We start from the raw sequence: 27,170 nt of genomic DNA on the forward strand, positions 1-27,170 counted from the left end.
CTAGTTAAATGTCAAGTAGAATCTGATTGGTTGTTATGGGCAACATCTCCATTTCTAAAAACTCTCACTTTAGTAAATATACCCCTTAGTCTTGGGTGGAGTATAATGATCATAGACAATACAGAGTTTTATTTGCCGTCGTTCTTACTTGCTCTCACATTGCAGGTCCCATTGAGGGAAAGAAAACGAACACCCTGTTTACCTCAAGTTTAACCAAGCGAACCTAAAATATTTCTGTGCACCCTGAGCCGTTGTCTGTCTTGCACAGCCCTAGTTACTGCTATATCCTCTCTCTCCCTGCTGCTTACACAATTCAAACAGACCACAGTGTTTTCTATCTTTTTCTAAGATAAACAATCCATTCATGCAAATGAAAAATTCACAAAGGGAGGTGTAGCAACAACAGTGCTAGTAGTTTAAAAAAGTCAATTTTAATTAGGAAAGGGAGGATAATAGTTCTGGATTTGGCCAGTGCTGTACAACAAACTAAATATACCTTTTTGGATTGATCTTATTCTAATTTATTCCAACAAAACACTTGTAGTTCAGGATAATATCTTGTAAGGGAAATTCCGTGCATGTGAGCCTACCGTTGTTTACTTTTCACATTTTGCACTAGGGAAATGCGGAGGGAGGTATAAAAAGAAGAGTTGGGCATAACCCGATTATGCCATTCATGTCTTCAAGTAGTTGAGGCAAGTCTTATTATTACTTAAATGTCATCAGCACAACTCTGCTCATTCAGGTGTTGATGCAGATTTGCATGTAAGTAGGCCGCATTATAAATGTGATTATTCCCCCTTTTACAGAGTTTCACTCATCGTTGAAGCCGCAACGCCCCTATTCATATGCTTGTCGCAGTAACTGCCCTCATTATTAGAACGCATTTGTATCAGCTCTGTACCTGATGCAAGAGATCCGAAATTAGACTGATCCCGGCGTACGATCAACTCTGTATGTCCTCAATTCTGCCTACACTTCCTCAATACACCTAGCCTATGGGCAGACACCCTGTCACCCCCCATTTACACCCATTCAGCTGCAGGTGGAGATATGATTGGGTTGTGCATGACTCTGAATCGCCCTTAGTTGTTTATAGCTGCGCATGTTTAGGCATGGAGCATGCATAGTGCTGAAAATTGCAAGGTCCTTCCGCAAAACGGAGCAGTGTGCAGCTCTCCCTGTGTGTTCACTCAAGTGCGCAGGACTTGATCCATCACCTTGACAGGTTAGCACCCGCACAAAGCACTGTGATCTCACCCTACTTTGGTAGTTGGATATTTCATGAGATTGTAAAATTGAGGTCTACCTTGGAACCTGACATACATGCTGATTAGTAAATATTAACTATTAAGGTTCTGTTGTACCCTTTTTACATACAGCCTTACCCAGTATTTACCCAGGTTTTTGCTGGTGCACGGGCACAGACCGGGGTCTAGACTGTGTGAAAGTGGGCCGCGACCCTGTCAGTAGCAGGGTTATTCCCGGGTCTGAGCTGAATTAAAGCCGGGGTTTGTGTGTGAAAGGGGTATAATCCTACTTTTTAGATTCCTTTTCTATTTGTTAAATCCAAATATTAAGGGAAGTATTCTTGTTCTAGGATTTTGCCATATATCTGTAGCAGAAAAATAGTAGTACTAATAAATCTTCTTACAGAGCAGTTGTTATTGAATTTTCTTCCTCCTAATCTTTTTACCTCCTAGATATATCCTGTAATTTTTATTATAATGTGATAATCCTCTCAGAGCTAAATAGACTTGGGCAGTTGTTCCCAAATGTGGCCCTCAAGTTTCCCCAACAGTTCAGGTTTCAGAGATATCCATGGTTGAGCACAGGTGACTTAATTTGTACCTCAGTCAATTTGATTTAACCACCTGTGCTCAACCATGGTGGTTCATGATCAATAACCTCATCCACAGAGGGATAATAGAAAAAGGTCAGAGTTTCTCATCCCTTTCTGTTTTTAAAAGAATGTCCCTGATAAGTGTTTTAATGCATTTTAAAGGGTTTAAATGTGTTATAATATATGAAAGTGCTTTACCACTAGGGATACACATACAGTGTTTGCAAAATACGCACTATAGCGCGTATTTACGCGGTACAGGCAGCGAGAGACTTACTTTTTAAAAATGAGTGGGTCCTGCAGGATGCGCTCTGTTACAGCCGGCGAAAAACATTTCCAGCGTGTCTCTGTGTTCCCAACCAATCACTGCAGCTGGCAACATCTTGTCCAATAGCCACCTGAGACCTCCGGCTCCCGGTCACATGACGCCGCCAGCCTCGCTGTCCTGTACTCACGGATCTCCGAGTATGAGCAGCCCTCACTGTGAGGGAGGCGGGGCTGCCACCTAGCAGCCAATCCCGAGCCTGGAGACTACCCATGTCTCTCTCTTCTCCACACAACCGCACCGCTGCTCTGGTAAGTACAAAACCTAGTCACCGAGATGGGGGGTGTAGGGGGGCACTGTGCAGCCCCTGGGTGTAGGGGGGCACTGTGCAGCCCCTGGGTGTAGGGGGGCACTGTGCAGCCCCTGGGTGTAGGGGGGCACTGTGCAGCCCCTGGGTGTAGGGGGGCACTGTGCAACCCCTGGGTGTAGGGGCAACTGCGCAACTCCTGGGTGTAGGTGCACTGCGCATCCCCAGGGTATAAACTCCTTGATGTAGAGGCACTGCACATCCCCTGGGTGTATGGACACTGCGCAGCTCCTAGGTGTAGGTGCACTGCACAGCTCCAGGGTGTAAACTCCTTGATGTAGGGGGGGCACTGCGCAGCCCCTGGGTGTAGGGGGGGCACTGCGCAGCCCCTGGGTGTAGGGGGGGCACTGCGCAGCCCCTGGGTGTAGGGGGGCACTGTACAGCCCCTGGGTGTAGGGGGGCACTGTGCAACCCCTGGGTGTAGGGGCAACTGCGCAACTCCTGGGTGTAGGTGCACTGCGCATCCCCAGGGTATAAACTCCTTGATGTAGAGGCACTGCACATCCCCTGGGTGTATGGACACTGCGCAGCTCCTAGGTGTAGGTGCACTGCACAGCTCCAGGGTGTAAACTCCTTGATGTAGGGGGGGCACTGCGCAGCCCCTGGGTGTAGGGGGGGCCCTGCGCAGCCTCTGGGTGTAGGGGGGGCCCTGCGCAGCCCCTGGGTGTAGGGGGGGCCCTGCGCAGCCCCTGGGTGTAGGGAGGGCCCTGCGCAGCCCCTGGGTGTAGGGGGGGCCCTGCGCAGCCCCTGGGTGTAGGGGGGGCCCTGCGCAGCCCCTGGATGTAGGGGGGGCCCTGTGCAGCCCCTGGGTGTAGGGGGGGCACTGTGCAGCCCAAGGCTGTAAACTCCTTGATGTGGAGGCACTGCACAGCCCCTGAGTGTATGGACACTGCGCAGCTCCTAGGTGTAGGTGCATTGCACAGCCCCAAGGTGTAAACTCCTTGATGTAGGGGGGCACTGCAGTTTCTGGGTGTAGGAGGGCACTCTGCAGCTTCTGGGTGTTTGGTGGGGCACTCTGCAGCCCCTGGGTGTAAGCTTCTTAGTAGGGGGGCACTGCGCAGCCCCGGGTGTAAGCTTCTGGGTGCAGGGGCAACTGCGCAGCCCCTGGGAGTAGGGGGGCACTGCGAAGCCCCTGGGTGTCTGCACTTACCCCCCCATAATATGTGATGGGACCCAGAAACAGTGGAGAAGGACCCCGATTTGTTAAAGTGGGGGGTCCCCGGGACCCACAATTTATTTCGCTCAGCGCGATCACTGACATACAGCAGGTTTCAACAATTCTGGCATCAACACTTGTCACGGTCCTGCGGGCCCACCCTTCAGATACACCACTCTGAGAATCGCTGCCCGTGACTTTACTGGTTACCTCAGTACGTGTGGTTACTCAAACACGGTCACTGCCACCAGCAAAGGGAGAACTTTAGTGCTAAACACAAAGTAAGCCTTTGCCCTTACCTGCACATACAATTGTGGACACTTAGTAAAATAGGTAACATGGGCCACACAAGGCCTTGGGTCTAAGAACATAGAACCAGAACTGTAATTTTAAGTATTTAATTCCAGTTACAAAGATGATAATTTTTAAAAGGTCTCACCAGTTACTCACAATTTCACAATATAAAATAACAAAAAACAAGGGAAGAAGCACCGTTTGAAAGACCTGGACCGGGCTAAACGATGGTGGAAGTGAGGTCTCTTCCTACAAATATGGTCGCACCCTGGCGTGTCTTCGCCTCCTTGCGATTAATGCACAGTGTTTCATTTCAAACACACATTTTTATGCCCCTTTGCAGGCTGCTCTTGGTCACTCCCTCGTTTGGGATAGTTTTAACTTTTCCCAGATCAGAAGTAATTGTTTAGGTGACTGTAACACGGGTCTCCTGGTAACATGAGCAGGGGTTATTTAATTACTCACTCCAGCCTGTTTGAAGTTTGGAGACCAGGCTTGTGTCAACAGATCTGGACAATTGTTACAGCTGGCTAATAGTATTAGACACCTTGCTGACCTAGATATCTCTCCTTGGCCTGTAAGCCTGACCCCCTGTGGTGTTATAAACAGACCCCAGTCTTTTGATCCGTATTCCAAGCCAGAAAACCACAGATATTAACAACTTGTACATTGAGTGCCTAGTGGCTATAAGTAAACACTAGCCGGTTAATTACCTCCCAGCCATCTGCCATACAATTTGAAAGACATATTTTTTCTACACAATATACTTGAATAGATGCAGCCTATGAAGATGACCTGTTCATAACCAGGGTTATGCTACAACACTGATTATGGTTAATTGGCCCAGCATCACGGCACCCAGGATGTTTGCCCCAGCATGTTGGGACTGCTGCTCTGTTTTGGAGGCTTAGGGCTTCAGAAGTGCTTAGCACATCCCCAACATAAGGTTGACCACACACCTTTTTTTGCTTGTATGCCTATGGGAAAATTATGGAAGTTATGATGATATTCCACAAAATGTCTGATATAACCGAATCTCCCGAACTAAAGCTCACAGGTATCATGCTGTGTTAAAAAACAAATTGTTTGGCCTTAATATACTTGTATATTCGCCATATGTTTGAATGGAAGTTTATTAGTCTATAAATAGATAAAACACAGTTGAGCTGGTTTCTGAGCCCATCCCGGACTAGTCTTTTGTGTTGTACAGTACAGCAGGATATGTGATTCTATTCAGATCAAACTATGTTGACTCATTCAGTGAGCTGGCTGATGATCTCATTGCCTTGTTTAATCATAATTGCAATGTGTTTGAGTTTCTGATTAGTAAACAGTTCTTTAAGATATCTGACTATTATATCTTTCTTTCCTGTGATAATACATGCAACCTATTTTTAAAATTGTGCCAGTGTCCTTGGAAGCAGCCTCACTGGCTGGCAGCGTGATTGTCTTGGACATCCTAAGTAACCTGAGGGTTACTGAGATGTCCGATGGTCGTACAGTTGATCCGATAACTGCATCCTTTGGACATGGCATTGTATCAGAGAAGCCGGGAGTGGGCATCTGTGTACTAAAGATGGCTGTTGTAGTTTTGCGTATTTTAGCACAGCCGTTGCGTGCAGAGACACAGCGGCTGTGCTACTGCGTCCATTTCTGAATCGGGCCCCATATAAAGATATATCTAACACATTGAAAATCAGGGTTATTAGTCAACTTCACCAAAGTTAATTTATTTTTCTATATATTTATATGGACTCCTTATGGATCATTAGTGAAAGTGGGGCATGTCTGCCTATTTTCACTACCAAGGTGAAAGGAAAGAATTTACTCTAAATGAAACAAGCTTTGCATAGACTTGGCAAGCAGTGAAGGATAAGTTCACATTTTTCTTTTTCGCCCTCCCCGCCTCCCAAAGAAGTAGTGGCTATTTTGTGCGGCCATACTCTGAGGGGGAGATGTATCAACCCATGGAGAGTGGTAAAGTGGAGAAGTTGCCCAAGGCAACCAATCGGCTTCTAACTGTCATATATCTAGCACAGTCTTTGAAATGACAGAAGCTAATTCATTGCTTTAGGCAACTTCACCACTTTATCACTCTCCAAGTCTTGATATATCTCCCCCGAGATATGTAAGAGTCATACAGACCGACCAATTATCTGACATTGCCATACACTGAATTCATAAATATTACCCTAGTGTTCATAAAACAATTAGTCGATTCAATCAAGTTTACATGCTGCAAATATTTGAAAGGGAAGATTTGCAAATCCCTTATGTAAAATGTACTTAAAAAGAAAAAGGATTGCGCTAGTAAACAATTTTCCTAGACCGCAATTGATATTCCACATGTAAATATTTTTCTACTTCAGGGTCCATAGGGTATCCACAGGATACCTTGGGGTATAGGTGTGACGTCAGTCGCAGGGCACCAAAGCGTTAAGCTTTCAGCCTCCCAGGATGCACTAGGTCCCCCTCCTATACCCCGCCCCCGGGCCAAGGCACCTCAGTTTAGTTTGGTGCCCGGCCGGAGTCGGGTGCACCTGTTGGAGTGGGGGCTAGAAGAGCCCCTGAAGCTTTTTCTTCATGCAGCTGTGGCTGCACATCTGGATGAACAGCATGGACAGTGAGTCCTGACGTCCATGCTGTCTTCCCTACACCCCGCCGGTACCAGAACGCCGGTACTGATCCGGGGATGCTGGTGGGCGTCTGGGGTCACAGCTAGCGGTGACCCCAGATGCTCCGGACCATGGCCGGATTCAAGGGGGACAGAGGTAAGCAGCGGGGTCCCGCGGTGGGTCCCCGCTGATCACATGGTCCTAAGTCCCCAGGCAGGGGGCTCCCTGGGGACTGGCTGCAGCGTGGAGCCAGGCGACCAACCTGCGCTTCCACTACCCCCTGGGACAGCGGACCGCAGCAGAGCGGTAGCGCTGCGGCGTCCCAGGGGTTAAATGCATGCCAGGGGAGCGCGCCTTCCCTGTCTCACAGCCGGCGCCTCCCCCGCTGCACACAGCCCTCTCTGCATGCTGCCGACTGGTCCTGTGGCAGCGCTCCTCCCCCAGGCCAGCCTCCTCTCTGCTCCTCGGCGGCCATCTTCTCTGCAACGCATGGTGAACGCTGCTGGAAGTCTGGAAGGAAGCATCGTGGTCTGGGTCCCCCCGCATACCTCTCCTCCGCTGTGGCTCAGGTCTGTGTATGCAGCGCTGTGTCCTACCAGGCCCTGTGTCTGTGTAGTTGAGTGATCAGCGCTGTTAGTGCAGGAATTGTTATTTCTCTGCATTGTATGTGACTGTGCTAGCGCTGCCTGTAACTTTTCTTCTCTAAACTGTCAGCTTTATTACTGTCCCTGTTCTTTCTGCTAAAGCCCTTGCGGTGCGGTGCTGCAGGGTGGTCTCTCGCCTATTTAATACTTAATTGGTGAGAGAGGTCACATACGTGGTGCCATCATGTCTGAAAGTGATTTTCCCCTCCGGCTACAGTGTACCACGTGCAAAGTACCGTTAGCGGAGGGGGAGGGTAGCGCGGAGGGCCTTTGCCGGCAGTGTTTGTCCATGGCGCGGCCTATTACGGTTACAGCACCGGTACAGGAGCCGCCCTGGGCTTGTTTCGCTCAGGCGTTAACAGCTTTAGTGGGCCAGTTAGCTCCGCAGCCCGCGTTTACTCCGATGGGTTTGTCCCAGCAGTCTGTGGTGTCGTCACCCATGCAGGGGTTCCCACGACAATTGGTGGTACCCCACAGTCTCCCTATTTCCCCGCTCCCGGGTTCTCAGGAGCCAGCGTGGGTTAACTCCCTGACGAGTTCTGTACAGCACTTGTCGGATGTGTTGCAAGGGGAGTCTGTGATGCGGCCTCATAAAAGGCCGGTGGCGTCTCTGTCCGCTCCTTATGAGGATGACGAAGGGACGTCTGATGATGGGGAGATTCTGGATCCTTACGATCAGGAACCTTTCCATACTAAGGACGCTGATGCTAAGTCCAAAGTATATATTCCTGGACTTATTCGGGCGGTCCGCACAGCCTTGGTGATTGAGGACGAAGTTCCCCCAGCGGCTAAATCTAAGTATGCCTTTTTCAAAGATGTGAAGGGCGATGCCACAGTCTTTCCTCTTTTGGGTCAGTTGGTGGACCATTTAGAGGAGGCGTGGAAACAACCTGGCTAAAGATACCAGCCGCAGAGACGCCTGGCGGTGGCTTATCCGTTCGCGGATAATTATTTTGCTAAGTGTGAATCCCCTCCACAGGTGGATTCTCACGTGACCCGTCTTGTCCGTAGTGCCACATTGCCGATGCCATCCATGTCCTCCCTTAAGGATGCTACGGACCGCAAGGTAGAAATCTGCCTGAAGTCCGCTTATTCCCTTGCAGGGGGGGCAGCACGGCCGGCTATGGCCATTTGCTGGGTTGCCAGAGCGATGGAGCGCTGGGCGGATTCATTAGAGGCTTCTTTTGAATCCGACTGTCCGGCCGAACAGGCGGAGTTGATTGGCAATCTCCGTGATTCGGCCACCTACATCAACGAGGCGGCTCTAGACATTAGTACTCTGGTGTCTAGAATTTCTTCAGCAGCGGTAGCTGCTCGTCGCACCTTGTGGCTGCGATCCTGGAAGGCGGACGCAGATCCAAGAAAGGTCTGGAAGCGTTGCCGTTTACCGGAGAAGTTTTCTTCGGTCCGGATCTGGATAAGATTGTGGCCACGCTGGCGGCAGCCAAATCTGCTTGTCTCCCGTCGGCCGCTGCTCCTTCTGGTTCTGGACCATCGTCCTTTCGGTCATCTAGGGCCCAGGGCAGGCCCAAACCACAGTCGTTTCCTTGACAGGCTGGCCCTAAGAAATCGGTCAAGCCCCGGAAACAGGCATGGAGTACCAGACGTCCGGCCCCCAAGCCAGATGACAAGCCTGCGGCCTGACGGTCCGGGTCACCCCTTGGGGGATCCCAGGGAGGGAGGCCGCCTGCTGCAGTTCTCCCGGTGTTGGTCGTTCACTACGACAGACACTTGGGTTCTGGAGGTGGTCTCTCACGGGTACGCCCTCTCCTTCCGGCACAGACCCCCGGCTCGATTCTTCACCACGGGTCTACCATCAGACCGGAACAAGGCTACGGAGCTGCGGAAGGTATTGCACACTATGCTCCAGGCTGGAGTTATAGGGCCTGTTCCATTCTCCCAGAGGGGCCAGGGTTTCTATTCAAATCTATTTTTGGTACAGAAACCCAATGGGTCATATCGTCCGATTCTCAACCTCAAAGCACTCAACAAGTCTTTGCGGGTCCCGAAGTTTCGGATGGAGACCCTACGGTCCATCATTCTGGCGCTGGAACCTGGGGACTACATGGTGTCATTGGACATACAGGACGCTATGGCGGTCATGGCGGCTTCTCTGCGGCTGCAAGGAGTCCGCATGTTGCCGTACTTGGACGACCTGTTATTGGTGGCAGGATCTCCAGAGCTCCTGTTACACCACTTGGACCTGACCATTGCACTGCTGCAACGGCACGGCTGGCTAATCAACTGGCAGAAGTCCACTCTAATCCCGTCTCGGAGGATTCTGCATCTTGGAGCCTTATTGGACTCGGGACAGCAAAGGATCTTCGTGACGGAGGACAAGATCTCTGCTTTACAGTCAAGGGTGCGCAGTTGTCTGCACAGCCGCCGGGTGTCCTTACACTCGGCGATGAGGTTACTGGGCTCCATGGTGTCGGTGTTCGACATGGTGGAATACGCCCAGTTTCACTCCAGACCTCTGCAGCACCTGATCCTGTCCAAGTGGAACGGGCTGCCTCAGTCTCTGAAGTTCCAGACGATTGTGCTCACCCCGGAGGTTCGCCTGTCCCTTGCGTGGTGGTTAAAGACGACCCACCTCAACAAGGGACGTCCGTTCTGGGTTCCAAATTGGGTCCTGTTGACAACGGACGCCAGTCTTCGGGGCTGGGGAGCAGTTTCGGGTCCACACTTGTTCCAGGGCAGGTGGACACCGACAGAAGCGGAGCTTCCAATAAATATCTTGGAACTCCGTGCGGTCTTCAATGCTCTCCTGCAGGCACAGCGGTTTCTCCAGGGTCACCCGGGCAGGTCCAGTCGGACAATGCTACCACCGTGGCCTACATAAACAGGCAAGGAGGAACTCGCAGTCGGGCGGCTCTCGTAGAGGTCTCTCGGATCCTGGTTTGGGCGGAGCGCAATCTTCCGGCCATATCAGCGGTCTTCATCCCGGGAGTGCTAAATTGGGAGGCGGACTTTCTAAGTCGCCAGGACGTTCATCCAGGGGAATGGTCCCTGCACCCGGACGTTTTTCAACTACTGGTGGACAGGTGGGGTCTTCCAGAAATCGACCTCATGGCGTCCCGGCACAACAACAAGTTGCCGGTGTACGGGTCTCGCACAAGAGACGAAGGGGCGTCTCTGGTGGATGCTCTGTCCGTCCGGTGGACGTTCAGGTTCGCATACCTGTTCCCTCCGGTCTCCCTTCTTCCACGGGTAATCCGGAAATTCAAACAGGAAGGAGGGACGCTCCTGTTGATAGCTCCCGCGTGGCCCAGACGGCACTGGTTCTCAGACCTTCAGGGTCTGTCCGTGGACAGTCCTCTGCGGTTGCCGCTATGACCGGACCTTCTGTCTCAGGGTCCTTGTCTTCACCCGGACCTGACTCGGCTGTCTTTGGCGGCGTGGCTGTTGAGACGGCCATGCTGAGGTCCTGGGGGTTTTCCAGCTCTGTGGTGCGTACCATGTTACGAGCTCGGAAACCGTCTTCCGCGAGGATATACCATCGCGTGTGGCATACGTTCTTCCAGGGGTGTCGACCGAGAGGTTATGCACCGCGGGAGTTTCGTCTGTCTCGGATTCTCGCCTTCCTGCAAGCGGGACTAGATCATGGGCTTCGCCTTGCTTCTTTGAAGGTACAGGTTTCGGCCCTATCTGTCTGGTTTCACCGTAGGATTGCTACAATCCCGGATGTGCGCACCTTTATGCAAGGTGTTCTCCGTATTCAGCCTCCCTTTGTTCCACCTGTGGCGCCTTGGGATTTGGCTGTGGTCCTGAGGGCTCTCCAAGGACCGCCGTTTGAACCACTGGGCTCAGTGGATATTAAATGGCTAACAGCTAAGACTGTTTTTCTTCTGGCCGTTGCTTCAGCCAGACGTGTTTCTGAGTTAGGGGCTCTTTCTTGTAGACCCCCTTTCTTGGTTTTTCATGGGAACAGGGCAGTGCTCCGCACTCGGCCCGAGTTTCTTCCCAAAGTTGTTTCCCAGTTTCATGTTAACGAGGAAATAGTTGTTCCGGCCTTTAACTCACCGGGTCTTTCCATGGGTGAGGCCTCTTTGGATGTTGTGCAGGCCTTAAGGACTTATGTTGACCGCACTTCTTTGTTTAGGAAGTCGGACGCTTTGTTGTCCTCTATGGCTTCTGTAAAAAGGGTTGGCCTGCTTCAAAGCAAACTTTGGCAGCCTGGATCCGTATGGCTATTTCTGAAGCTTATCTTCATGAAGGCCTACCGGTCCCTCCTTCTCTGAAGGCTCATTCCACTAGGTCTGTGGGTCCTTCGTGGGCAGCTCGACGTGGTGCCTCGGCAGTTCAGATCTGCAAGGCTGCTACGTGGTCTTCTGTCCATACCTGAGGTATTACAGGTTTGACACCTTCGCCTCTCAGGATGCTTCCTTCGGGCGGCGGATTCTCCTTTCTGCACAGGAGCGTCCCCACCCTTAAAGGATACTGCTTTGGGACATCCCCAAGGTATCCTGTGGATACCCTATGGACCCTGAAGTAGAAAATATGAGATATGGTAAGAACTTACCCTTGTTATCTCTATTTCTACGAAGTCCATAGGGTTCCACAGGACTCCCGCCCTGTCGCACCTGTGCTGCAGATGGGCTTTGCTCTGGTCACCGGTTTTCCGTCTCCCTCTGGTGAGAATGTGATTCTTGTATGTGTCCAGATCTTTGTTCTCTCTCTTCCTTCTCCTCCTCCGGCCTATGGCTTGGTAACTAACTGAGGTGCCTTGGCCCGGGGGCGGGGTATAGGAGGGGGACCTAGTGCATCCTGGGAGGCTGAAAGCTTAACTCTTTGGTGCCCTGCGACTGACGTCACACCTATACCCCAAGGTATCCTGTGGAACCCTATGGACTTCGTAGAAATAGAGATAACAAGGGTAAGTTCTTACCATATCTCATATTATTTATACTTTCTCACATATAAAATATAAGTAAAAAGTAAAAACAACAGCACATATAAATAAAATAGGAGCATCTAATTATTCTTCTGATTAAATAGGTCTATCATTCTCATTAAAGTAATAATGGATACAATTGCATATATACATCTAACAAAACCACAGCAAATGTAACATTTAGCTTTAATACTGACACAATGTCAGGTAATTGGAACCTAGTTATACAAGTGTCCATTTTGCTGCAGATAATTGATCTATGTCTGATGGTGAGTATATCCAGAGCGATAATTCGTGCCCGATAATCTGCTGATCAGAACTATAATTGCACAGTATATTTTTCTACCTTTAGAAAATAAAATGGCCTGTCAGAGTACGGGCAGTCACTTTGTGGATGTAACCAATATTCATAAGTCTGCACAGTTTTTGCTACTGCTATTCCTTAGGAGCAAGTTGTGTATTATTTTCAATATTGCTTTAGCCAACATTATTTATTTAAGAGTCCTAGATGGTTTGTGACCATACAATGGGGTTAGTAACCACAACAATGCGTTCAGCTACTAATGATTTGTGACCCACCACATGCAATAGTGTTGCGGCTGCTATCTGCCAATGACTAGATTTCACTCTAAACTTTTGCATCATTTGCACAATTTCTAAATCACTCTATGGGGTAAATTTACTAAGAATCATGTTTGACTTCTAAACCAAATCGCTGGATATCACAGGCAGTTTAGAAGGTCAAAAATCACATTTTTTTTTTGAGTGTCTAGTTTGTCCCAATAGTGTTTCTACCATGTGCGTTTCATTTGGATTTCCCCCTTTACAATAGACTCGGCAGCCAAATAGAATTATGAATCCTGCATTGCCAGTCAGCAGCGGATTCAAGGCACTGCACAAATCAGTATGATCTGTACAGGCTTGATGTGTTTAAGAGTAAAAAAAAAGTGTCAATATACAGTCAGGTGCATAAATATTGGGACATTGACAGAATTTTCATATTTTGGCCTCTATTCACCACCACAATGGCTTTGAAATGAAACAAACAAGATGTGCTTTAACTGGAGACTTTCAGATTTAATTTGAGGGTAATTACATCCAAATCAGGTGAACGGTGTAGGAATTACAACGGTTTCTATATGTGCCTCCCACTTTTTAAGGGGCCAAAAGTAATGGGACAAACTAAACAATCCTAAATCTAACTTTCACTTTTTAATACTTTGTTGTAAATCCTTTGCAGGCAATTACAGCCTGAAGTCTGGAACGCATAGACATCACCAGATGCTGGGTGTCATCCCTGGTGATGCTCTGCCAGGCCTCTACTACAAATGTCTTCAGTTCCTGCTTGTTCTTGGGGCATTTTCCCTTCAGTTTTGTCTTCATCAAGTGAAATGCATGCTCAATCGGATTCACGTCAGGGGATTGACTTGGCCATTGCATAACATTCCACTTTTTAGCCTTAAAAAACTCTTTGGTTGCTTTTGCAGTATGCTTCAGGTCATTGTCCATCTGCACTGTGAAGCGCCGTCCAATGAGTTCTGAAGCATTTGACTGAATATGAGCATATGATATTGCCCGAAACACTTCAGAATTCATTCTGCTGCATTTGTCAGTGGCACACATCAACAAATAATAACAAAGGAAACCAGTTCCATTGGCAGCCATACATGCCCACGCCATGACACTACCACCACCATGCTTCACTGATGAGGTGGTATGTTTTGGATCATGAGCAGTTCCTTTCCTTCTCCATACTCTTCTCTTCCCATCACTCTGGTACAAGTTGATCTTTGTCTCATCTGTCCATAGGATGTTGTTCCAGAACTGTAATGGCTTTTTTAGATGTTGTTTGGCAAACTCTAATCTGCTCTTCCTGTTTTTGTGGCTCACCAATGGTTTACATCTTGTGGTGAACCCTCTATATTCACTCTTGTGAAGTCTTCTCTTGATTGTTTACTTTGACACATATACACCTACCTCCTGGAGAGTGTTCTTGATTTGGCCAACTGTTGTGAAGGGGTTTTTCTTCACCAGGGAAATAATTCTTTTGTCATCCACCACAGTTGTTTTCCGTGGTCTTCTGGGTCTTTTGGTGTTGCTGAGCTCTCTGGTGCGTTCTTTCTTTTTAAGAATGTTCCAAACAGTTGATTTGGCCACACCAAATGTTTTTGCTATCTCTCTGATGGGTTTGTTTTGATTTTTCAGCCTAATGATGGCTTGCTTCACTGATAGTGACAGCTCTTTGGATCTCATATTGAGAGTCGACAGCAACTGATTCCAAATGCAAATGTCACACCTAGAATCAACTCCAGACCTTTTACCTGCTTAATTGATAATGAAATAACAAGGGAATAGCCCACACCTGTCCATGAAATAGCTTTTGAGTTGATAGTCCCATTACTTTTGGCCCCTTAAAAAGTGGGAGGCACATATAGAAACTGTTGTAATTCCTACACCGTTCACCTGATTTGGATGTAATTACCCTCAAATTAAATCTGAAAGTCTGCAGTTAAAGCACATCTTGTTTGTTTCATTTCAAAGCCATTGTGGTGGCGAATAGAGGCCAAAATATGAAAATTCTGTCAATGTCCAAATATTTAGCACCTGACTGTGTATTAAAGGCATAACCAGTCCAGACCTCTGAATCCGGTCTGATACTAGAAAATCGGCTGAAAAACTGGCATGGGGTCCTTCCATTTTTCCAGTAACTTGCTCTAGGCTGAACCAGTTGGGGGACTTGCATTATAGTAGGGAGACGAAATTTGTGGGGTCCCCCTGCCATAATATAAAACCAGCCCCCAAACTGGTCAGCCCAGGCCTAAAAATCCTCAGCAAGTTGGGACCCAAAAAATAAAATAGGGCCCCCATTCTGAGGCTCAATAAGGTTTTGGCTGAAAGCCCAGGGCTATTTCCCGCATCCATGGAGGATTACCCGCATCCCTGGAGACGTCGTGTTAACACTGGCACTACAGGTCCCAGCAAGCCTTTCCCGGCATGCCAGCACTTGTGGAACAACACATAGACACACCGGTAGTCCATTGTAAAGAAAATCTAAAGAAAAATGACAGTACACAGAGACCGAATGTGGAAGTTCTTTTATAAAGAAAAATCAAATGCATTCTCTTCAACCCATGGATCTTGGGTCCATTTAAAAATCCATGGTGTTCATAAAACAAAAATACACCATCCTGATCTAAGCCAGGCATGCACAGTGTTTAACGCTGTTTGACTGGGTTACTGGCGGTCATTCTCATTGAAGTCAATGGGGGAAGCGCTGATTGGCTGAGAGCTGTGTGTCATACTGATCTGTGCAGCTCTTAGGTCAAACCCGCCGATCACAGGCAGGTCTATTTAATACTTCTATTCAGGTGGGAATTTGATCGTTTTTGAAAACCATGTTTTTTTATTTTTTCTCATTGTTGGTGTCTCCTTTTATTCTGAAGATGGCTTCAATGTATATTAAGCCTTGATGGCGGCAAAAATGCAAATTTCCTTTACATGAATGCTTGGAGCCTATGAAGGTGGCTGAAATATCCCTACATTGAGAAAAAGGACAGAGGTATTAATTTATTTGCAAATGCAAGATGATGACTAGTTAATTTTGTTTGCAAACATCCTGGAAGGTAAAAAAAAAATCCAGCACAAATTAAACTGATGGGAGAGAATAAGCGACTTGTCAAAACATGCTGGTCGGGCGACACACTATGGCTAACTCCCCAGGGAGTTGCTGTAATTGGATGTGCATTGCCAGATGCTCTTATTTACCTCTAAAGATGTGCATGACACACATTAACCACTTAAGTGACCGAGAATATACAAACTATGTTGTTCTGATTCTAATTTACACAATGTGTTTTGCTGCTTTTTTTTTAAAATGAAAATTCTGCAGTTTTATACTAACTGGAATGGTTCCCCCAGTCATTTTTAGAATTGGACTATGGCATGTATATGCAGTTGTCATACTGGACTTTGAAGCTACAAAACCGTTTAGTTCAAATTCGATAAATTGAATCAGTTTGGTTTTGGTTCTAAACCTTGAGCTAAAGTGGTTCTGGGGGGATATACTCAGAACTGGTGCTACCATTGGGATGATGTGCAAGATGCCAAGGTTTAAAAGGCAACTACTGTTGGGTAAGCACTGGCAGATATACTGGCTGATCAGTTGATCGGCTAATATATCTTGTGCCCATCGGCCAGTGTGTTCAGACGATATGTCTGTGAATGACGTCGGTCTGACATATTGCGTCAGCTGTGCTGCACAGCCAATGCCCTATATATCTGCAAATATATTGGGCATCGGGCTGTGTGTCTGGCCGACTCGCCGACCACATGATTGGTTGGCCGTTCAGTACCTTACCAGGATGGGCTAGGTTATGCAAAGCACCTGGAGTCCTCATAGGAGCTGCAGCCGGCATCAGCGTGGGATCTTCAGAGGCTAGAGATCCGGACCGTGCTCTGGCGGGTGAGTTTGCAGTTGCACATCGGGGGGGGACCAGACAATGTGGGATGGAGTTATCTGAGGACTGGGGACTCACTTTCAACAAATGGCCGGGGTCGCGCTGTGGCGCCAATCCATGGCTGTGCTCATCCTAAACAAGCCTCGGAGGGTTCATGACCTCCTCCGACACTGCCTGCAGGCACTGGCAGCAGAGAACGCTGGCATTATGTGGTCAGAGCGGCGCCCCCGTCTGCTCTCCGGTGGTGACCCGGCAATGGTATACGGTGTGAAGGTCGCGAATCGCAGTGTGTGTGCAAGCTCCCATAAGCCGTACAGTGTAGCGCTTTGTACTGACAGATGACCCTCCCAGCACAGTGCTGGAGGGCAATCACTGTAGGAGGTAGCATCTCCTCACCCTGCACGGTGTTCTGTAATTCATTAACTTCACCTCACACCGGGAAATAGCACTGGAGGCCTCTTGTCTTTCAATTGTATGGTCCCCTATACATACATCCTGGAATGTAGTTCTTAATATTTACGTACCACTTCCGAAAACTGTTATTTTCTGGTATATACTGCACAAATTCTTTGATAAATGTGCCTCTTATTAGCTAATGCCTTATTCACTATGGGTGACAGACAAGTTGTTTCACATGTAGGATCATGAAGGCATTAAACATGCATTTAAGGGGCATGTGGGGGGGTCTGATGTTGTTGGTGGTATCAGATGGGCATTCTAGGGGTATGTGGTGATGTGTGTTAGCATGTGGGGAGGTCTGAGGGGCATATGGGGAGCCCATTTTTCTTTTTAAGTGGTGGGTCCCTGGGGCTCACATATTTTGTCACTCAACGCGATCACTGGTTGGGGGCGTGTGACCTCCGGCCTGGGGAAGGGAGACATCAACGAGTGTCCCGGACGGTCAGAGCCCCAGCCAGCGTGATGGAGCTAACAGAGGGCGCCCCGGTCAGGGGGTGGGAGCCACCTGATCGCTGTGAGCGGAAAAAATTGTGGGTCCCAGGGACCCCTCACTTTAAAAAATTGGGGTCCTACACCACTTTTTCTGGGTCCCATTACATATTATGGGAGTTGAGGGCAGGGACCAGTTGGGACTGTGCTGGGGGTATATAGCAGTTGGGGTAGAGGGGGTTGGGGTAGAGCTGAGGGTAAAGGCAGGGGGAAGTTGGGGTAGAGGTGCAGCAATAGGGGGAGTAAGGGCAGGCAGGGCTGGGGGTAGGGAGGAGTAAGTGCAGACAGCTGATGCAACAGTGCTGGGGGGCATGGAGGGTACTAGGGGAAGGTTGTGTGAGGGGCAATGGTAGATAGCAGCTAGCGCAGTACTGGGGGGGGTACATAACAGCAAACAGTACTCGGGGTAAGGAGGGGGCGAGGGTAGATAGCAGCTGGGGCAGTACTGCGGGCAAGGAGGAGGTTAGGGACAGGCAGTGCTGGGTGTAGGGAGGGGGCCAGGGTAGATAGCAGCTAGGGCAGTACTCGGGGGTGCAAAGAGGGGGTTAGGGGCAGAGCTGGGTCAGGATAGCGGCTGGGACAGCACTGGGGGTAGAGAGGGGGCAAGTGTAGATAGCACCAGAGGCATATAGGGGAAGAAAGTTGTTAGCAGCTAGGGCAGTACTGAGGGCAAGGAAGAGGTTAGGGGCAAGCAATACTGAGTGTAGGGAGTGGTAAGGGTAGATAACTAGGGCAGTACTTGGGGGAAGGAGGGTGTTATGGGCAGGCAATACTGGGGACAGTACTACGGTTAGGGAGAGGGTTAGGATAGCAGCTGGGGCAGAACTGAGGGTAAAGATAGACAGCACATGGGGTAGTGTTTACCTCCTTGCTTTTGCTGGGAGCCCCCGGGCGGGTCACTGTTGGAACTTCCTTCTGTCCCATGCAGTGTCCACCTTCCCTGCCTCCTGCGTGCAGAGAGCTCAGCTGGCTGAAGAAGCGCAGGCTGCCAAAGGGTCCCGGCACAGTGACAGTGCATACAGACTCAGTCAGAAGTCGTGCGCCGCACGGCCATTGGCTAGGGGAGACGCCGCGCGGCCATTGGCTGGGGGAGACGTCGCAGCGCAGGGATTGGCTACAGCAGCACAAACAGAGCCAGCGGGTCCTACAGGACCTGATCAGTTTTTAAATCTGGGTCCCCAGTTTGTTATAGCGCGTATTTTGCGAACCCTGTATATATTATATGATCTTGAAAACCGTTTAGTAGAAACTGAAACGTTGATACTTTGCCGCTCTGTGACTCGTTATTTCATGCCTGGAGTGCTGCACATTCTTTTGTATACCTCTTCTATGTGAGGGCCCCGACAGCAGCTACCTATGGGTTATTGGGAGTCCTCACCAATTCGGAACTGCCCACCGTCACCACAACGATCAATATACAAACAACGGATATGCTACTGCATAGCAGCCATATCTCCAATATACAACTAGCAATATACAAAAGCACTTACCCTCAAGGCACATTATAGTACTTTGCTCTAATAGATATATAATAAAAACATTTTAAATATTTGACAGGAACACATAGCAAATATAAAGCTGTGTAAGGAACTGCAGCAACTATATTCAAAGTTATGCAAACATGGTTAAGATGTCACAGATTACTCACTAACCATTCTGTGGTGACATAACAACTAGAATATGCAAAAATTTACATTTGGTGCACAAGTCAGCTCCCAATAATGAATGCACAGAGATCTCCAAAACAGACAAAGCAGAATGCAATACATACGAAACACAAATCAGTATGTTGGTACTGATAACACTAGAGTGTAGAATATTACACAAAGTTTATATATATATATATATATATATATATATATATATATATATATAATATATATATATATATAATATATATATATATATAATATATATATATATAATATATATATTTCGTATGTATGTAATGATAGTCTAGGCACCTGGCACTTCCTGATACTTTTAGAAAGACAAAGATTGTGCAAATATGTCCATATAGAAAAAGATCATGAAAAACAACACACTTCTCCGTGTATAAGAGATGGCAGCTTTTTCCTCAGGGTGCAGGTTTGAGCAAGATAGCTAAGTGCATCTGAAAGATGGGAGAGAGGAAAAGGCGCCTGATAGTGTAATATATTAAGTGAAAATATGGAAAACACACAACAGGTAGCTCTTATATGCGTACCAAATAATCTATTGAAGATAATCAGTGAATATGTTCCAGTTTAGGTGTTCCAGTGTTTCAAAACATGAACCAACGCAGAATATTTTAAAATCCAATGATGTACCTATGTTGTTTATAACCAATTAGTATATTACCCTCTTCCTAGAGGATATTGGTATAATTCAAATCATTAGAGAGTCATATTATAATTCAAAAACATAAATACAATTATTGGAGTATGGGGGACAAGGGGGTATATTCAGTAGTGAGTCTATACAAAAGGAAGCATATATCAAAAAGAAAAAAAAAGAGGAAATAATCAATGAATACAAAATAGGGAGAGGAGTAAATGGACGAAATAAATATTAGCTAAAAAAAATTCATAAGATTTAGCTGAGTAAAAAAAAGCACACTAAAGTGGTATTGCAGACACTCAATATAGCAGTCCGTTTTCAGTCCATGTATTGGTGCGTGGAGGGAGGGCCCAACGCGTTTCCTCTATCTGAGACTTCTTCAAGGGGAGGAGGAGGTGTGCTAATATTTATTTAGTCCATTTACTCCTCTCCCTATTTTGTATTCATTGATTATTTCCTTTTTTTTTTCTCTTTGACATATCCTCTATTTTAGGTGAACCATTTCCAAAAATAGTACCAGTAGGACAGTTGTCGCACCTTCTGTTTTTCACACGGGAGACGGAAAGCTCAAATAAAGTATAATACCATTGAGTCAATATAAAAACTGAGGAGTTTTATTCCACATTACCAGCAGTACTTCAAGGTCCATTCTCAGGACATAGGGGTTCATTTGCGTGCAATGCTGAATGCAGATTCCCGATTATCAAGAATCTGCGCGTGCGTAGGACCCGTTCTGCGAATTAATTTATATTGAAAAAACTGTATTATACTATGTGAGATTCTTCTCTCCTTTTATAGGTTTTGAAAACTAATGGAGAGTTTGGGAGTAGATGGAAATCGGGAACAGCGTGTAAACAAAAAAGGGACAACACACCTGTCCTATAGAAACTAATTTAAATTATTGCTTACCTTAAATTTGACTAGTTAATCTTTGACTATGTTTTATGAAATGGCATTTCTTCATCCGCATATATCATGTTTACATGACAACATATCCGGTATCCTTTGGAAATATGATTAGCCAGGCTTACTCCTCTAACCAGTATACATATATTTTTGGTGTCATGCATGAAGCTTAGCTTTATTCATTATCTATATGATGATTTATGTAGGGTATACAATTGTATTTTTCATTGTGTATGCTTCACGTGTTTGTTTCACGTAGTTTGTTTATTTGCACATGCCAGCAGCGCCGCGTCACTTCCGGCGACTGGGAACTTTGGTGTCTTCCCCGGAGCACTGGTATGCTCACAGTAGTTCCACCCGCCAGCATGGAGCATGGTGTTGAGCGGCTGCTGTGGGTGGCTTGTGCTGCCGTCGGAAGCTGTCCCTGAATGCGCCGGGTTACGGGGTTGGTAGGTGAGTTTAGCATTCATGTGTGTTTGGTTATGCTAAGTACTATGGGTATATTAGCTGGTTTCTGTGAATGGTAGTTCACAGCAGTCCCCTGAGGAAGGAGGATCCGAAACAGCTGTTGCGGCTTCTATTTGAAGGGGTTCTGAGCTTGGCTCCCCTATGTGTGCATGGAAATCAAATGCCAAGTACTTTTTTCCTTATTAGTGTTTTTTATGATGGCTTTTCACCCTGGAATGGGACATTAAAAGTGATTTTTATCTCTTAAATGGTGTGCATTCTCAGGACATAGGGGCTAATTTGGGTGCAATGCTGAATACAGATTCCCGATTATCAGGAATCTGCGTGTGCGTAGGACCCGTTCTGCGAATTAATTTATATTGAAAAAAACTGTATTATACTATGTGAGATTCTTCTCTCCTTTTATAGGTTTTGAAAACTAATGGAGAGTTCGGGAGTAGATGGAAATCGGGAACAATGTGTAAACAAAAAAGGGACAACACACCTGTCCTATAGAAACTAATTTGAATTATTGTTTACCTTGAATTTGACTAGTTAATCTTTGACTATGTTTTATAAAATGGCATTTCTTCATCCGCATATATCATATTAGATTTCTAGACACTATAGTTTTATAGATTTAGATCATTGATACATAAAAGGTTAATGAACATACAGATTTTATTCAAAATAGGAGCACATACACACAACCTTGTTTACATATTCTTGCTCTGGGGGTGTCTGTGAACACCTCCGTATTTTATTACTGCACCTAAATTTTAAGCACTAATGGGGTGCGTTTATTGAATACATTGAATTACAAAAATTTTTGTATGTGTAATAAAAATTAAATATACAGTTTTGTTCAAAACAAAAAAGTATAGAAAGTTAAAATGTATTTTTCAGTTTGTAAATTCAGTGCAAATTTATGGTTCTATATCCGTGTGATCAGGGGCAGGGTGCCCTCTGGCCCCCGGCTGGTACGATTTAAGCCCTGGTGGGCTGACTGCAGCTGTACTTTGCATACACATGCAGGGCCGTTCCCTGGCAGGATCGTTCACTTGCTTATATGCTACAGTACTGAGCAGGAGGACTGGGAAGGAGAGGCTCAGGGAGCATTGGAGGGTGTCTTAGTGGTGACACACAAAGCGTGGTGCTGGGCTATGCCGATGGCTGCAGATCCATTTTGCGTAGCACTTCAGTGCATTACAATCTGAATGAAGCAGCGGTGGCAGATACCAAAGCATGACAAGCACCTTGCGTCAGGACACAGACGGTGGAGCAGCTGACGGGAAGTCCCAGGCTGCTGTCTTATCCCAGGGACTGGCTGCTGTCTTATCCCAGGGACTGGCTGCTGTCATATCCCAGGGACAAACTGTGTGGCGCCAGAAGAAAACCGAGGTAACCCCAGACCAATCAAAAAGCAAAAATAATCACAAAATTACACAAGGTACTGTGACACAAATGTTGTTATAGCAACAGAGCATAACAGAAAAAAATGTCCTTTTCCTATTGGCTCTTTAGAATGCCAGCTCATTATGTCAACTGCAGGAAGATTTGGAACATTTCACAACAGATCTAAATTTAGATGGCAGTGATGGTTGGTCAGTGTGTATGAACAACCACCATCTGCAGATGCTGTATATCTTTCAGGTGTGAACCTGAATGACTGATCTCATGTCAACTATTCTGGATTTATATCTCTCTTGGTGGACCTACAATGAGAGCCAGCCTCTGACATGGAGGGCAGTAGCTGGCTGGTTCTCCTCCATGTCATTAAGGGACTGGGAGATGTCACAGCTCAGCACCACACTCCTGTCTGATGGAGGTTTGATTAAACAATTCACATTGAAACTTGTCATTGTGGCCCTGTCCTCCTACTGTAAACTGTTGGAAATGCAACTTTGAACAATGGGGGGCAGAGACATGATAACGTGAATGTGGCCCCTCAACTCCCTCACCTCAGACATGGTTGCCCTGCCCCGGGCAGCAAGTATTATGGAGCACTCTGTGTAAAGTGCTTCTCCAAGATTTTTAAACCTTACTGTTGAATTCACCTTTTTTGAATTTATGCAAGTTCTATTAATTGCTTCTTCAAAGATTAGAGAGTTTGGACAAAGGGATGCAACAGGTATAATATAGGTTATCTAGCGATAGATAGATGAATGCAGCCTAGATCTTAAGTGTGTTGCTGGGTGTTGTAATGCACTGGGCGTCTGAGTGGTAAATGTACCAGTGAATGGTAGCACTATTGCCCCTTAATATAGCGGTGTTCTTGCTGCAACTTTATGGGCTCTGCAGGTGGTATACAGGCTGTAGAGTCTATAGTGTCTATTCATTTAGCAGTGAAAATCCCTTTATCAGTGATAGCAGGAGTTTTCTGTCGCAACTCACAGATAGATAATAGATGCTAACCAATACTTCGGGATTGGCGAGACGTATAACTGAGGCACGGAGTCTTCACCAGGGACCCCCGCAAGGAGATTTGGACTTAGCTGCGTCCGACACTCAGGTTGCGGCCCTCAGACTAGGGGGTCTATTTACTAAGCAGTGTTAGGAGACAGAGTGAAAAGTGATAAGGTGCCAGCCAATCTGCTCCTAACTGCCATCTCACAGACTGTTTGAAAAATGACAGTTGGGAGCTGATTGGCTGGCACATTATCACTTTTCACTCTCTCTTAACACTGCTTAGTAAATCGATCCCTTAGTTCTCTAGCCCAGGTGCTGGTGTACTCTGGACTGGAGCGGAGAACGGTGAAGGCGTTCAACATGGTCAACAAGCCGGGTCAGACCCAAACAGACAAGACAGTACCAGGGGTCAGGCAATATCTGGTCAGGAACAGAGCCAAGGTCAGAATCGGAATACCAAGCGCAGTACCAGGGAGGACACGGAGACAGGTCACGAACAAGCCAAAGGTCAGAACGAGCAGACGTTAACACTGGGGTAAGAACGCTGGAGCAAGGTAATGGAGCCTATACTCTGGCACTTGTCTATTGCCAGAGACTCCCTCTTATAGGGAGGAGTTCAATTCACGTTTGGCGCACCGATCACTTAAATTCTTATGCAGGTCAGCGCACGCACCCCCTGGAGTGCTGCGGCCGCCTGCACTTTGCAGCCGAACAGGTGAGGGAAGAGGAGCAGACACGCCAGCAACGGGCGCTGGAGTCTCCCCATTTGCGCTCTGTACAGGGGAGGAGAGCTGCGGCTATGGACCCTGCCCCCCCCCCATATCTGACTGCCTGTAAAGAGATCCTGGTGATGTGCCCTTCCCCCACCACGGTACTGCTGGGACATCCCATGCTGCCCGGGTGGCAAGTAGAGGACTACAAGCTGCAGGAGAGGAAGGCAAATGCCCTGATCTCAGCCCGGAGTGGCTGCGTAACAGCCTGCTCATCCTGTCGCCACTTCTGGTCCCCCTCCCCTCGGGGATGTCTCAATCTCGGGGTCCCTTGGTTGCAAGGAACGCCAGGGAGTGATGCAGCAAATGCACAGTAGCGCATATCAGAGTTTGGATTGCATCTGAGCTCCGGCAGGTGCTACAGACCACCGGATCAGCTTATCTGTCTGCACTATGGATAGAGGCAGCGCCAGTGAGCTCCTCAGTTCATAGTTACTGTTTTAACGTTTCAAATCCTGGGACTGTCCTTGAAAATGAGGGATGGCTGACCACTATAGTTGTAATCTGTTTAGTGCATAAACTGTTAATTTGTTGACTGCGTTTGTTCCTACCTTTCCAATCTCTAGAAAAGCTAAAAAAATTGGATTCTTTTCTAGGCATAATTACTGGGTAATAAAGGGAGGTTTTTAAAATCCAGGGAAATGCAGGCATAGTTGTAAATAAATGTAATGATTGTCAGTGAAGAATACATCCATTGTTACTTTCAGCAAGAGAAATGGCGATCAGTAAAACACAACACCCTACTTAGCTATGTAAGGTATGCCACACTAGTGTAGTTTTGGGTGTGTCTAGAGCTTTGATACATGATGTGTGAATAGGACTTGATTTTCCATTGTGAATTTGTGTTTAGAATAGTCTGGTAGTAAATCTATTAAAATTGTATGAAACAAACTACTTACCCCTGTTTCTGGGATGAGCAGAGGAAAGTATCTGAGAAGTGCATAGTTTCTGTATAATGCTGCTCAGATAATTTGCTGTATTCCATAACAGCCATGTTATGTTACAGATATGAAATTCTTAGAGGGATAGAGGAAAGAGAAGGGGAAAATTGGGGTCGCACCAGGGTAAAAAATCAGGTTTTGAGACAATGTTACGGAATGAACAAATAAAGAGACTACTCCCTTGATATATAATACCCTGAACATTTCTCTACCTAATAAAGTATTTAGGCGTATATGTACTGACACAATTGTATATATTAATCACTGTTTATATTTATGTTTCACACTTTAATAATTTGCTTTCTATTTTGCTGTGTTTTAACACCACTAGAGTGGATATTACTATAATAAGTTTTAACTACAGTTATTGCGAGCCTGCTGTGCCACTCGTATGGGACAATCTTTTTGCTTCTTATGTACTATGTTACAGATATGCCCTGACAAATCACACCACGCATGGGGTGCGCCACCATAGGAATGCCTGGTGCGATCGCAGTACGCCCCATAGTGTACCGTAGTGTATGCAGGCGCGGGGAATCGCATGGCGCTATGCATGCGCACGTTTGTGGCACGATCAGCAACTATGTACCTGGGCGCGTCTGTACATGTGCATGTTACAACCTGCTTCTTTGTCCATATGCTTCAGTATCAAAACCCCCTGTTTCGGATCTGGAGTCCTTTTCGTGTTTTGGTTTTGCAAAGTGTTCCGGATTTGGATCTCGTTTTTTTTTTTTATTTTGAAAAAAGTTTTTAAAAACTGCTAATGGAATTTATGCAGTCTAAAACCAGAAATTCACATTTAAAATATGAATGCCAAACCATGGAAATATCAGAACCGCGACTTGAATTTATCCGGATTGATTTGGATCTCTGGAGAACTGAACTGCACATCTCTAGTATAAATAGGATAAATCCATAAATTATTATTATTATTATTATTATTATTATTATTATCACCCCTTCATGTTTGCCCTGAATGCTGTGTATATGGGGATTAGTAAAACTACTGTAGTGTGGCAGATAGTCCTGTAATATATACAGATCTCAAATTTTGACTCATCAGTCCAGAGCACCTGCTGCCATTTTTCTGCACCCCAGTTCCTATGTTTCCATGCATAGTTGAGTCGCTTGGCCTTGTCTTCACGTCGAAGGCATGGCTTTTGGCCGCAATTGTTCCATGAAGACAACTTCTGGCCAGACTTCTCCGAACAGTAGATGGGTGTACCTGGGTCCCACTGGTTTCTGACAGTTCTGTGCCAAATGGCTGGAGAGCGGTACAATCAATATATCAGTGTTATCGTTTATTTTTATTTTTATTTTTTATTAGTATATAGTATTTTTCTGATTATGCTCTAATTTTAATCTTAAAAGTAGTTGTCTTTAAACATTCTTGTAAATTTGTCCTGAAGCCAGTTACATCACTGTTGCACATTACAAAGGATAAGTAGTAATTAATGTTGGTTCGACCTACAAATTGGTAGCCTCCAGTGAGGAGTTTTATGTTGGCAAATGGTGAACTTTAAAACAATGGTGCCCAGCTTTACTTTTTTTTAAAGATGAGACTCAAAGTGCCAGTGTGCCCTTTTTTTTGGAGTCCTCAATAGGTCATTTCAAATAGTATATGACCTACCTCACAGTCAGACAAAGCCCCAAAATTACTTTTGAGACCTTCCTTGGAATCACAGATTGCAAGTTCATGTTTCCACAGATCAGCCAGACGGTGGCACTGTTGTGGTGTTTTTGCAAGTTATTCTAGCAGTCAGTGCTTCCCTTACACAATAAACTGGTCACATTATTTTTATTTTGTATTGACTCATTTATAATTAGTTTAAGAACTTGATAACCAAGCTTTCATTGTATGTACATATTGGGGTTTGGAAATTCTGGTATTTATT

General features: G+C 46.5%; 1 protein-coding gene across 1 annotated transcript in view; it reads left to right on the top strand.

Moving 5' to 3' along the window:
* PRKCI (protein kinase C iota) overlaps window positions 1–27,170 on the top strand; it is a 138,712-nt gene that overhangs the window by 32,672 nt on the left and 78,870 nt on the right. The gene's annotated exons all lie outside the window — the stretch shown is intronic.

Source organism: Taudactylus pleione, unplaced genomic scaffold, assembly GCF_031769625.1.
Source record: "Taudactylus pleione unplaced genomic scaffold, aTauple2 ptg000037l, whole genome shotgun sequence".
Taxonomy (NCBI): Eukaryota; Metazoa; Chordata; class Amphibia; order Anura; family Myobatrachidae; genus Taudactylus; species Taudactylus pleione.